The sequence below is a fragment of the Euprymna scolopes genome, chromosome 1 (genome assembly GCF_053919585.1).
Source record: "Euprymna scolopes isolate OS-2025 chromosome 1, ASM5391958v1, whole genome shotgun sequence".
NCBI lineage: Eukaryota > Metazoa > Mollusca > Cephalopoda > Sepiida > Sepiolidae > Euprymna > Euprymna scolopes.
In genome coordinates this window covers 14586604-14599780 of record NC_136482.1, presented here as the reverse complement: position 1 = coordinate 14599780, position 13177 = coordinate 14586604, and the positions used below count along the sequence as shown (strand labels likewise).

Here is a 13177-nt window from a genome sequence, read left to right as displayed (position 1 = left end):
ATGACAATTCACTATTTTCAATATCGTAATTTGTAGGCCGAAAAAAATATTTAAATTATTTCTATTAAATTCTTTTTTAGTCTATGAAATATTAATTTTTAATTCCTAAAACTAAGCATTATTTGAATTTTAACTAAATCCTCAAATTAACTTTGAACTCATAATTGTTTCAGTTACTTGGTTTAGAAATTATATTTTTGTCCTAACTATGGAGAAACAAGTAATATAGGTTACGTGACGATTTTTATTAGTTAGATGTGAAGATGAACAAATTGGTCTCCCATAGAAAAAATTATTCATATCCTATTTCTAAATCTATTTTTTATTTGCTCAAAAGATGAAAAACTGCATCGATTTAAAAAAAATTTTAAATTAATAACAGCAAGATTGTCTGTTTACTAATACATTTTAGGGGTCAACTTCCACTTTTTTAACACAGAGTCTGAAAAATTCAATCATTAAAAAAGACAAAAAATTTCAAAATATTTAGAAATTTCACGGGTGAGAATTTTAAAATGTAAATACATAATAAAAATTATTTTTGTAAAACTTAATTTTAATATATTTTCCAACTTTTTCTGAAAAATTAAGAAAAATCCTATAAATCAACAACGATTGTAACACAAAATTAAATAATTTTATTTCATTATCCCCATCTATTTTAATGTGTAAAAAAAACTTCCGATATGATCGCGTTGGGATGGGGGGGGGGGGTAGCAAAATATGAAAATTTATTTTTGTATATTATTTTATTTCAGTATATACATAGTTCAGCCTTTTTTTCTTTTCTTTAAGTATATACATAGTTCAGCCTTTTTTTCTTTTCTTTAATACGTCTGTAGAAAAAATTAAAGTTAATCAATTATTCGATTTGAGAGAATTTTAAAAATTGTATTTTCATTGTTTACATAGAAATAACATTCGGTTCCATTTTTGCCTGATTTTAGCTTTTCGATAAATTTTTGAAAATTCACAGGTTTTACGGAGGGTAAAAAAAAAAAATAAGATCGTTTTATAATCATTCTTCTTGAGAATACAGCAAAAATACTGATAATTAAAATTTATTTTACAAGTTTTTACTATTATTCACTATAGAGGTTGAAAATTCCGCCTTTATTATGTACATACCTAATATATATAAGTCTATAAAAGTATATAACACGGTTCTTATTCTGTATAAAAAACTGAAACATTTTCAAAACAGGTTTTCTATTCTAAAGAGAATTCATTCAAAACCCAAGAATCCATTAAAAAAATATATAAATATAAAATAAATATATACACACACACAATATACCAATATAAAGAAATATAGACAGACACAAAGTAATATAAAGAAATATATACATAAATTGGTACTAGTGCAGAGAGTGATCCGGACGTTATTTAAAAAGCCATTCTTAACATGGGGAGGGGAGGGTGTTTTGTACCTATTCTATACTTCGACCTTACGATTAAATAAAACAATATATCATAAAACTTTAATTAAACTTGGAAATACGATTTAAAAAATAGTGCAGCTCACACCCTGCACGAGCACCACAAAGTAATCAAGAGACAACGGTTTCATATATTACCACTCAGTGAGGTTAGACATAGCGAGCTCATCCAAAACCAAACTTATATAAACTTAATGTGTGTGTCAATATGATATTGATAACATCTATATAGGAAATAATCTATCATGTAAAAGGTATGATAAACACTCTCACACTCTATTTTTTAAGGGAAGGGGGCGGGGGCAGAAATATAAACGAATAAAAAAAAAACGAAAAGAGAAAAAACGTCAAACGAAAAAGGAAGTTTACAAATTATGTTCTACATTCTTTGGAAATTATTATCAACATTAAATTTCATGTAGACACCTTTTTTGAATGTTCTTATTTTATTTAACTATCTCACAAAGTTAGACATAAGATCAGGTGTGGATTTGATGAAAGTGTTTGTGAGGCACACCTAGGTTTTCAGTTCATATCATTAACCACTTAACCGCTATCGAAGCTTCTTATTCTACTATTAGGCTATGTATGGAGTATTGCCATGTTTATGCTGGTGAATCTCTACCCCATGTGACGGTTCTTGATAAAGTGCAGAAAGGTATCTAATTTAACTGGGTCCACCCTTTCTTCTCTGCAGCCTCTCACACACGTGATGTTGCTAGTCTCAGTCTTTTCTATAAATACTGTTATGGCAAATGTTCTTCAGAATTGTCTGATCTATTTTCTGTGTCCTACTGTTCCAACCTGTTTTACTCGTTAACCTAGTGATCTTAATCAATTCGCAATTTTAATTTTTTTTTTTTTCATTGTAATCAGTTTCCTTTTCCATTACCTTCTTTCTGTGAAGCACAGGTTTGTGGAACTCTTCCTGCCGTTTTCCTCCTACTTTGTCTTTTCAAAATCAAGGTCAATAGGCATCTCCTGTCTTCTATAATCATCTTTCATTTTGATAGCTCCTTACATAAAGTGGCTTCACGCCTTGTCTAGAGTGATTTTCATTAAAATATTTTTTTTTAATTTCACAGATGTGTTATTTTTCCTTACAACAATTTATTCACGTTTCAAACCAAAAATCAGATTTAATCTATAAAATGATCAGACTTTTAAAGTTTGACATAAATTGCATTTAAGATGACAAATCAAACGTGGCTTTTGACTAACCACCTTTCAATTTATTATTGTTCAACCACCCTAATGTACTTCACTACAATTAAAAAAAAAAAAAGATTCGATTTAAGTTTTCTAATATGTAGAAATTCTTCAATACTTACCTTATAAAAAAAATCAACTAAAATAAGAAGAGTATACAGGGTCCTCCCCCATGAGTGAAAAATTTACTTTCACCATGACTAATGCTTGGGCAAAATTTAAAAAAAGATCCAAGGTGTGATTATTAAGAAAAGGTGCGAACAAACGAACGGGAGTGAATTACTAGGAACAATTTTTCCTTTGTGTGTGTGTGTGGGGGGGGATTTCATTCTTAAATCAAACCAGGTTCAATTTTAACTTCGCTATGGAACTTAAAAATAGTGCTGCTACAGAAGATCGAAAGATTTACAGAAGAAATAAGAATGAAATGGATCCAAGTAACACTTGTTCGGTAGATTTAGTGTTATAGAAATAAGGCATTAAATAATACTGTTCATTATATTTTGCACCGGTGTTTAAATATAAGAACTTGCAATTTAACAGTAACATGTTCTTTAAATTTAAACTACCATGACAAATAACACCTTACTTGAGGTCGTTTTTCAAACTCCTCAGCCTAGCATTCACAGGCCACATGAATTGGAACAAATACATTGAAGACACAGCCACGGTAGCTGGAAAGAAGGTAGGCTCCCTCTACTATGCTAGAAAATTACTTGTACCAGAGAGAATCCTATATCTTTACAAAGCCATAATTTGCACCTGCAAGGAATATTGTTGCCATATCTGAGCTGTTGCATCTACCAGTAATCTAACTCTTAGACAGAAACAAAAAAGTCTCAAATCTAATTGGTTCCTCACTTAGCCAAGCTCCAACCTTTGTCTCCATGCCATAATGTCACATACCTAGGCTTGTTTAATGGTACTTTGGTACAATGTGCTCTGACGAACTCCTAGAATTTGTGCCCTCTTGACGTACATACTCTTGACAAGTAACAAAATCATTTACTGTTGAGGTCCCTAGATACCAGAAAGCCTTCTATTCTAATAGTTTCTTCTATTAGACTGCTAGAGTTTAGAATTCCATCACCATTTCCTGCTTGTTTGGAATGAACAAGAGTAAAAATTTAAAAATTGTTTACAAATATACACACAAGTTCTATTAGATTGTATTAAAATACAGTCATTTTTCACTAGGATGCAAAGCTTTAGGTTTTGTAATCTCTGAAAATGTTTTTCAAATCAACATATCAGATGACTAAATGCGGACTTCAAAACGGAAGCATGTTAAAGATTTGGAATCAGTTTTTCATTAATACAGATTTGTTTAACCTGCGATCCATTTCAAAATCTAAAAATAATAATCTCAGACAATAAGAGAGTATTCGAAAGAAACAAGCAATATGAGGATTGATAGTTCATATTAGTCGAACCATTGTTATATTTGGGGGTTATTGTTACAACCAATGTAACCTCCAAACTTTCTTGAGGTAAATTTGATAGAAGTCTGAAATCTATTTGGAATTTTGAACTGAATCTATTATTTAATCCATGGAGATAAATTGTTCTTGTTTCGTCAGCCATGACCAGGTAAAAGTTTTAATTTATATTTTATTTTTAGTACTGCCTGTAGCAAGGTTTGAACCTTCAACCTCTAGAAGACTATGATTAGAACCAACCATCTATTGCATCATGTGTTCAAGAGAGAGCACATTGTCCAAAACATTGCGAGGATAACACTGGAAATGAGAACAGTAGTCTGAATGATATAATTAAAAAAAATGCATTTTTCTTATCTTATTAAGCTAACCAATACGTTTTTGTTTTGTTTTTTTGTTTTATTTTATTTATTTTTTTTTTTTTTGCTTGTCTGGTAAAACATACTAGTCAGGATCAAAATTAAATTTTACAATATAAACACAGATATAAGTACAAAAAGAATGTAAAAACAATTCAACACTAGTGCACTTTAACTAACCGAAAATATTTTTTTTTTTCATTTTCGTATGAGTTCTACAGGGAAAAGGGGAGACAATCCAAATTAAAACAAAACATTACTTACCGAAAAGTTTATCTGAATTAATTTAGATTTTTAAAATGTACCATATGAGTAACATTATTTCAAGCCAAATCACTTTTTGAAATGTACAAATAAAATATAACATTGTTTAGAATATTATAGAGATGGATGGAATGTATTTTTATAACTTTCTTTAAGAAAATATAATTATTTAGATATAAAATGCAACAATCAAATTAGAATATTTTTATATAAGTTTTTTTGTTTTTTTTTTAAACTCCAGTCATTACTATGAGTGTGTCAGAATAATAGTTTGCAAAAATTCTGCCAGGGAATAAAATAAATTCTCAGAACAGAAACAGTTCCTGTACCAGCATACTTCGGCTAGGGATTTTTATCCTCGGCCCCCAAAATCAACAGAGACTAGACCATTCCTGTAATGATCTGGTCCCTCTTAATTTTGGGGTGGGAACTTAGTTCTGTGCAGTTCTAGGAGATCCATTCTCCCAGGCTTTGCCTTCTCCCTTTATGAAAGGGTTAATATATTGTTAATCACCTGAGGCACCCTTACTAGAGAATGCTGACAAGACTGTAGAGGTACTTTTTGCAGGTCCCCCCCTCGAGGGCACTGACTTCTCGATCACACTTTCCAACTCTAGTGTCTAAGTTCTTGCAGTGAGAGAGAACTAAACCCTCACTCCTTACCAGCACATCTGGAATAACGGTTAGTGTTTGGTAAGGAGCCTAGAGATGGGGGCAGAGAATCCTTGGACATGTCATAAAAAATGCACTTCATGTCTTTTTGCTAAACATTCATTATAAGATGAGGATCAAGGGTAAGTGGAGTAATACTAGGAAATAAGTAGTACCATCTTTTACATCTGTCTAGTAATGAAAAATGAGTTTTCAAGCCATTCTCGATTATGGTAGCCTACTTTACATTTTTTAAACTTTCAATGATTAAAATCAAGATATATGTGACAGTATAAACCTTATATCTAGAATTCTTATTCAAATTTGGATTAAAATCATTAACTTTATTAAAATTAATAAAATTTAAAGCTAAAGAGACCTATTTATTTTTAGTATGAAATTATTTTTAAATGTGATTTTGAAACTTTCATTTATCACATTTCTTTTTAATTAACCATTTTAAATTATTTATTTTACAACTCATTTTTAACACACACACACAAAATTTTACTAATTTTCTTAATGATATGATATGCACTATAACCACCTCATGTTTTCTCACATGTAAAAATATAGACATTTAGGATCAAAGTGTAGTGCTGGTTTTGATATACTGTCCATTTCTTCTATCCTTGGTAAATTGAAAGAGAAATCTCTCAAGACTAAGACATAAGAAACTAATTTTGTGGTACTGCCCTCGTGGGGAGGCAAATAAATAGAGAGATTACATAGAGGATAACATCTATTTGCAATGGTTTGCAATTGGTTTGACAGCGTCAGTTTTCACAAGGAGGCATTGTTATCATTCTTCTCTCCTAGTAGCTGTTACTTCCAAATGGTTACCCATTTTGTTGTGATCAGGCTTAATTTTGTTTAACTTTTGTGATCTAATAGGAACCAATGTTTCAACATGCAGTAGAATAGAAATTAATAAAACAAAATCTGTATTACATTGTTAGAAGTTTGAGTTGCTTTGTTTGGTTTGGTTTTTAACTGCAAAAAGCCAAGAGAAATATCAAATAACGCCAACACTTATCTGAAGGGTTAAATGTCCTCATTATAAGAAAGCATTGCAGGCCATAAATAAAATTGCTGAAAAGAACAGCAGGTTCCAATTAAAACAAACAAAAAATGGTAAAGTATGAAAACTAATAAGAAAAAAATGAAAAAAAAAAAAGTAAATGAACCGAGTTGAGATCATGTACTTTTAGCACTTCAATTTTATTAAGGTCAAGTCAACCAGCAAACACAAATGCAAGGTCAATAATGTCACAGTAACCTCACAGCTACAATAAGATAACCTTTATAGGCAGGAAGGAGAGAGAGAGAGAGAAAGAAAGAGAAACAACGCTGGTGACTTTTGGAGATTTAAATTGCTCAAATAATACACGCTTTCAGAATGAACAAACAAACCTGCAATACCTAGTGTGGTATTAGACATGGGCAAGCCATACCAGCTTCCTTCAAAGGAGGAAGTTGACAGGGAATATGAAATTCACAAGCAATCCCCAACTACATCATATACATCCTGGTTATGGGTAGATGACAAACAACGCCTAGCATTTCCAAATGGTTATCCATCTGGTACTGGCCAGGTTCCATGTCGCTTAATGTTGGTGATCTAATGAAAACCAGTGTTCCAACGTGATTATGTCGTACATCTGAATGTCAGCATCTTTTCTATACAGCATAATTACATTGACATACTGGTTTCTGTTAGATCACCAAAGTTAAGCAATGTTGAGTCTAGTCAGTACTAAAATGGGTGATATTTTAGTCAATACATGCCCACCGTTTATTTGGCATTGTTCAAGTCATCCTGAATTTATTCTTACCACTGGAATAGAGAAGCTTCACAATTACACATGCAGCTACTTTTACAGAGGATATCCATTGTCTCTGAAGACAGAATGGAAGCAATGCATTAAAATAGATATATTATTAGTGACCGCCAAATGTATGGAGTGCTTTTGAGTTTTGAAACAGTCTGTCTTTAAAGATTTACCAAAAATCAGGTAATAATCTAATCAATATAAAATTTTCACCAATTAATAAGTAAAGAATGCACTTTAGAGGGGTTTAACTTTTTTTTATATTCATTGTATAAATATATTTTGAGGGACCTCAACCCTTCCTCATTTGTCTCTTGTTAGACCCCTTAGAGTCCAAGCGATCCACTAAGCATACACTCATTTTGTGGTAGGCGGGTAAACAAGTGTAGAAAAAAAAAAAAAAAAAATTCACACGGTGCCTTCGATATCGAAGATTGAAATACAAAATTTGAATGTGTTTTATACAATTAATGCAATTAATACTTATAATTTTCACACTCAGTTTTTTTGTTTTGTTTTGTTTTTTGTATCGATTCTTTAAAGTATTCTTTATGTACTGGTACATGGAAAGTTTACATATTCTAAAATAAAAAAGTTTTATTTATTTTTAAAGATTTTAGTATATTTTAGCGTTTTTGTAAAAGAAAAAAAAAATTGTCCTCATCTGAAAGATAATTATTGATAACATATTCAGTGAATTTCACACTTCCAAACGCAAAAGTTTTTATCATTTGACATTAGCTTTGATGGTGTTTAACCAAGTGTTCAACTATCCTTCAGGGAATCTTCAATCTTTAAGTGGTTCTGGAGCTATTGATTTGTGGGTAAACTCCTGCGTTGCAGCATGGCCAAACCAACAAAGTCTCCATTTTAGTATTGGGATTCACAGCATTGGGATAAGAGGAATAATTCTATATGGTGTCCAGATTTGGGTACTGGAGATAAAATGGTGCCTGCGGACCTGCAGAATTTGACTAAGGCTGTATAGGTCAAACACTACCAACCTTGCAGAAATGAGCTAGGAGTATTTAAACCAAAATACAAAGCCAGGAGTTAGCAAAAAATAACCCTTAAAATAGCATTTATTGTAAAAGCAGTCTCATTTCTATTTACTTTCCTATCAGGGGCCTGTTGCAACAAGGTTGGGGTTTAATATGCAAAATATGCCACCAGGACTCCAACAAGCTGAGTACTGATTATGTCGCTTTGTTGATCTGACAAAAACCATTATGTCAATATGATTATCCCATATGAAAGTTAATTCCTTGACACCACATAAAGGAAATTAATACATAAAATGGCCTCTTCGGCACCAAGCAGAATAAGAAATGAAGGACCCAGGGCACAACAGATAAAAGTGCTAAATAACGGCCTTCTGGAGGTTGAATCCTTAGTACAATGTGTAATGCAAGTCTTGAAGACCAGTTTAGTTCTGATAAAATCAGAGGAAGATTAAATTCGAACTGCATTTTGATTATGTTAGATCATTTAATGGCATAAAAGTTTATCATAGATAACTATGTCTATATTATTTGCAGTAGTTTGGGGCAGTATGGGTTTCTTTTTATTTCTTTTACACGTATAATGAGTGGTAAGAATATTTAGAGTTTTTAAATTTTGACTCATTTTTAACCCCTCAAAAACAATTTTAACCAGCTAAAGACCCATTAAAAAAATGGCCTATAAAAATCCAACCATTTGAAGCCCCTAGCACTGCTCTGCAACTTTTAGTTTCAGAGGAGATAGAGTTTGAAAATATGGAGACAGACTGACAGACATATAGCAGTTTATATATTAGATTAATGGATCCAGGATGGATGAATTCCATGAACAGAACAATTTTGCACCACTTTTATGATTGATTAAAATCAAGATATGATGCTATGACAAGAAAATTCCAATATTTGTCAAAATTCATTACATGATTGGATTTTTGAAAATCAATAAATTAAGTGCAAAAATGAAATTTTAAAAATCTATAAAAATCTTAATTGATGTCTGATGACAGAATCAAATTCAATGCAAATGTGAAATATTTGAATCTTCAAATGATAGATTGCACCCAAATAAAATACCTCATAAGATCCATAAAAAAATACTTCAAAGATACGGAAATTTAATATATTTCTGTACTTCTAATCCCCATTATGAGAATTTAAAAAAAAAATTGGAGGTATCTGAATTTTCACAAAGAACTTCCATGTTTTTTTCATCCCTTTTGCATAAAACTAATTTAAACTAAACAGAGTCCACATTATCCACCCTTATGCTTAACAGCTGTGTTCCAAAATTTATGATTGTTTACTCACGAATGAAAGTAAAATACATAGGAACAAAAAAAAAAAAAACTAACTTTATATAAATTGACATGGTATGCTAACTTCTCAAAATAACTTTACAAAATGTTTTCAATGGCGTGACTAATTTCTTTGATTCAAAACTCTCCAACAACAAGAAACACATCAAATTGGAACTTTATTTAACGCTCATCAACAAGAATGAATGTATCTACGGGAAGGATACTCCTTGCGATTAATACCAATAGAATGAAGAGAGAAAAAAAATCTGACATTTTTCACTACAGACAACCAAAAAAAGCAGTCAAATAAGCAAATTTATAACAAATAAATGTTATCAAAGGCAGGATAAGTTACTCTTCCACCTATCTGGATAAGCCTTTTGTATTTTAAAATATTTTAGAAACACACTCAATATCACTGACATTTATTGGGTAGGTTTATATCATTATTTTGTTTCATTTTTGAGTTTTGGGTGATTATCAAGACTTCAAATATGACAGTTTCATGTCAGCTATCTTGTTGTTCTCCCTTAAGAACTCTGTATTACTGGTCTTTCGAATTAAGTAAATGTTTTAAAATAAGTTAAAACAAAAAACATTATCCGGGTAGGTAGAAGAGTAACCTATCTTGCCTTTGGTAACATTTGTTATATAGTTACTTATTTACTACTTTTTCGTTTTGTTGTTTATATATAAATGCTTTATATATAGATAAATCAAGGCATTTAGTCTTCAGAATAAAAGTACAAAGAAAGATTAATTGGAAATTACAAGAAAAGCGTTTATTGAACTCGACTGATTTCTACTGTTGACTAGATACATTTGCTTATATTGCATTGGTTTAGTCTATTTTTAAGCGAAGGGGTCTACTAATTCACAATGTTATGTTTTAAATAAACAAATTTTTAAAATCCAATGAAAAAACTTTTTTTAATGGTGATATGATAAAAACCAGATGGGGCATTACTACTATCAAATAAGGTGAGAGTTTATCAGTTATGTGTATGCAGCATGATGGTATATGGGAGCGAAATCTGGCCAGTGAGGGTTGAGGACATGTGTTGCATAGATAAAAATGTTATGAAAGCGATACAATGTGTAATGCGAATTTTAAAGACAGACTTAGTTCTGATGAGCTTAGAGGAAGAATCAATGTGGACAGAGAGTAGACTTCAATGGTATGCCTATGTTGAAAGAATGGATAAGAGTTCTTGGGTTTATAGGTATAGAACAGTCAATTGGTTTATTGGTTTTTAATGACCTATCGATCCTGTTAGATAATTTAATGCCATGAAAAATGTGTTGTACATTCTTATCGGTAGGTTATTTGCAATAGGATTAGGTTGTATGGGTTTCTTTTCTTTTTTTTTTTAACATATAGGAGTAGGAATATTTGGGAGTTGAATAAAGAAGTTTTCTTTTGTTTTTCAAATTTTCTTGTAAAGTATTTAAAAAATTGTAAAGACTAGAAAATTGAATTTATTGTCTCCATGAATTCTGGTAAATAAATCCTTCATATTATAGGTATTCATAAAGCACTTAGTAAAATTCAGTTTTAAGCGACACTCTTCGGGGGGGGGGGGTGAAGGTTCAGTCTTCCGTGCGGGTGATTCTAATACTTAAGACTTCTACTCAGTAGTGGCTGATGGAACAAGAACATGCTACCCACATAGATTAAATAAAAGGTTTTATTCAAAATCCCATACAGATTAGTGCTACTCCAGTTTTCATTCTCCTAGGTTAGTTGCACAACTAGGTTTTTAGAACTACTTTATCCATAGTGGGTAGAAGGATCTATGGGTTCATACATTTCTGAATGAAAGTGAGGCAGTGCGTCAAACAGAGATACAACCTGACATGCTGAGCTCATAGTGCATGTCTAACCACAATTCCATAGAAAATGGTGCTATCAAACCTGACAGTGATACAGAATAAGGGGAAAGAAACAACCTTAGAAGTTCCCAATGATGCTGAGTTAAACAGAGTTGAGAAGATAACCAAATACTAAAGTCTTATGTACAACCATTCTAGTAATCATACAAGCAACCTTAATCATGAAAAAGAATTTTTTTAAAAACTACCTGGTAAATATATTCGGCAAACCAAGTGTAAAAGAGATATAAACAAATGCACTTAAAGGGACGGTTAGAATCTAAAAAAGATCTCTCGGTTGGAAAGTCTGAAATAGTGGGTGAATGTCTGGCATCCGGTGGGAGGCCCTATCATCAGCTAGAACAATTTTTTTTTTTTTTTAATGTGTCTTTGGCTGCAATGAGCACAGAAGACAAGAAACTGCAATGCATATCTCTCATTCTTTCTCTCTCTGCCCACAAAACCTGCTGCTGTGGGCAGATTTTTTTTTTTTTTTTTTTCTTACTTAGGGTAGCTGGACTGGACAAGAGACAAAGCAGCAGCAGCAATAACGAGCAGGTTGACAACTGTTAGAGTTGTTGTCTGCAACCATGAGAGTGGGGAGGAGGAGCTGGCGATGACAATAGGAGAAGGGTATAAGAGGGGTGGCAGTAGTCATATAGCAGCAGCAGCAACATCCACTATTCACACAACACTACATTTCAATAATTCAATATGCTTATTAGGTAAGAAGCCAAGGACACTAAGCAAAAAGAATATTTTTTTTTAAATTAAAAAAAAAAAAAAGAAAAAGGTCACCAAAGGTCAGAATATATTTCAGCTTTCTTATGAGAAATTATTACTCAAGAACCAAAATTAAGAAGTGGAGGTGTATTCATGATTATGCTGTACATGACAATAGTATACAATATTATTATACGGGTATTTATTTGCTTCCCCCACAAAATGTGACACAAGGTCGTTTTTAATGTCGGGGTAAACCAGCTCCCCAAAAAGGGTCCCTCTAGAAGTAGGCAAAAATAAAAATTGCCTTAGTAGAGAAGGGTTTCCATTGACCAAGGACAAACCAACCCAAGTATAGCATCAGAACAGATACTACACTGTGATTCTAGCTCGAAGTATACAATACTATATATCACTAGATGTACTCGGCATCCGTTGGGTCACAACCATCACTATTTCTTTGACTTCATCAAAAATTCCTGAACTGTGATATCTATTAAGACATTCTTCTTGCATAAATAAAAATAAGTGAATTTATTTCTTTACTTTTTTTGAGATATACATCTTCTATAATATAAACCTTACCTGTCTGTTTAAATGTATGTGTGTATATATGTATGTCTGCCTAAAACTTTCGACAGGCGACAAATTTTCACAAGATTAGTATCGTTTTTAAGCTCGACCCTTCGGACGACAAATATTGAAAAATTGGCTAAAAACATTAATTCCTTCACCGGCACTTTTCTACAGGGAGGGGTCGGTTTTTTCACCAATATTTTCAAAAGTCATCCCCTCTTTTCGATGGACTAGCCTTAATTTAAACCTTTGCCACTTCTGGTTTGGCGATGGACGCAACGGCAAAAACGTCATTTATTATTACATTCTTTTCCTCCTTCGCGGTACGGGTTCGAGCTTGCCTGCCTACTACCACTTTTTTTTTTTTTCTTGCTCAACACACACCTACAAACACCCGGGCAACGTGGGGTACCCCTGCTAGTTTTATAATATTATAGAAATTGCTCCAAAGTATGAAATCATTCGATGTTCAAAAAACAAAATAAAAACAAAACTACTACAATGATGAGTGTTA

At 32.0% G+C, this 13177-nt stretch overlaps 1 protein-coding gene across 5 annotated transcripts in view; it reads right to left on the bottom strand.

Annotated features, from left to right (window-relative positions):
- Positions 1–13177, bottom strand: part of LOC145283070 (uncharacterized) — a 202454-nt gene that overhangs the window by 145807 nt on the left and 43470 nt on the right. Inside the window, exon 1 of one of the 5 annotated variants that reach the window (XM_080132334.1) lies at positions 6313–6469. The exons of the other annotated variants lie outside the window; for them this stretch is intronic. The gene's annotated coding sequence lies outside the window, so the exon portion shown is untranslated. Of the gene's footprint in view, positions 1–6312; positions 6470–13177 lie in introns of those variants that run through there. 5 annotated transcript variants of the gene reach the window in all.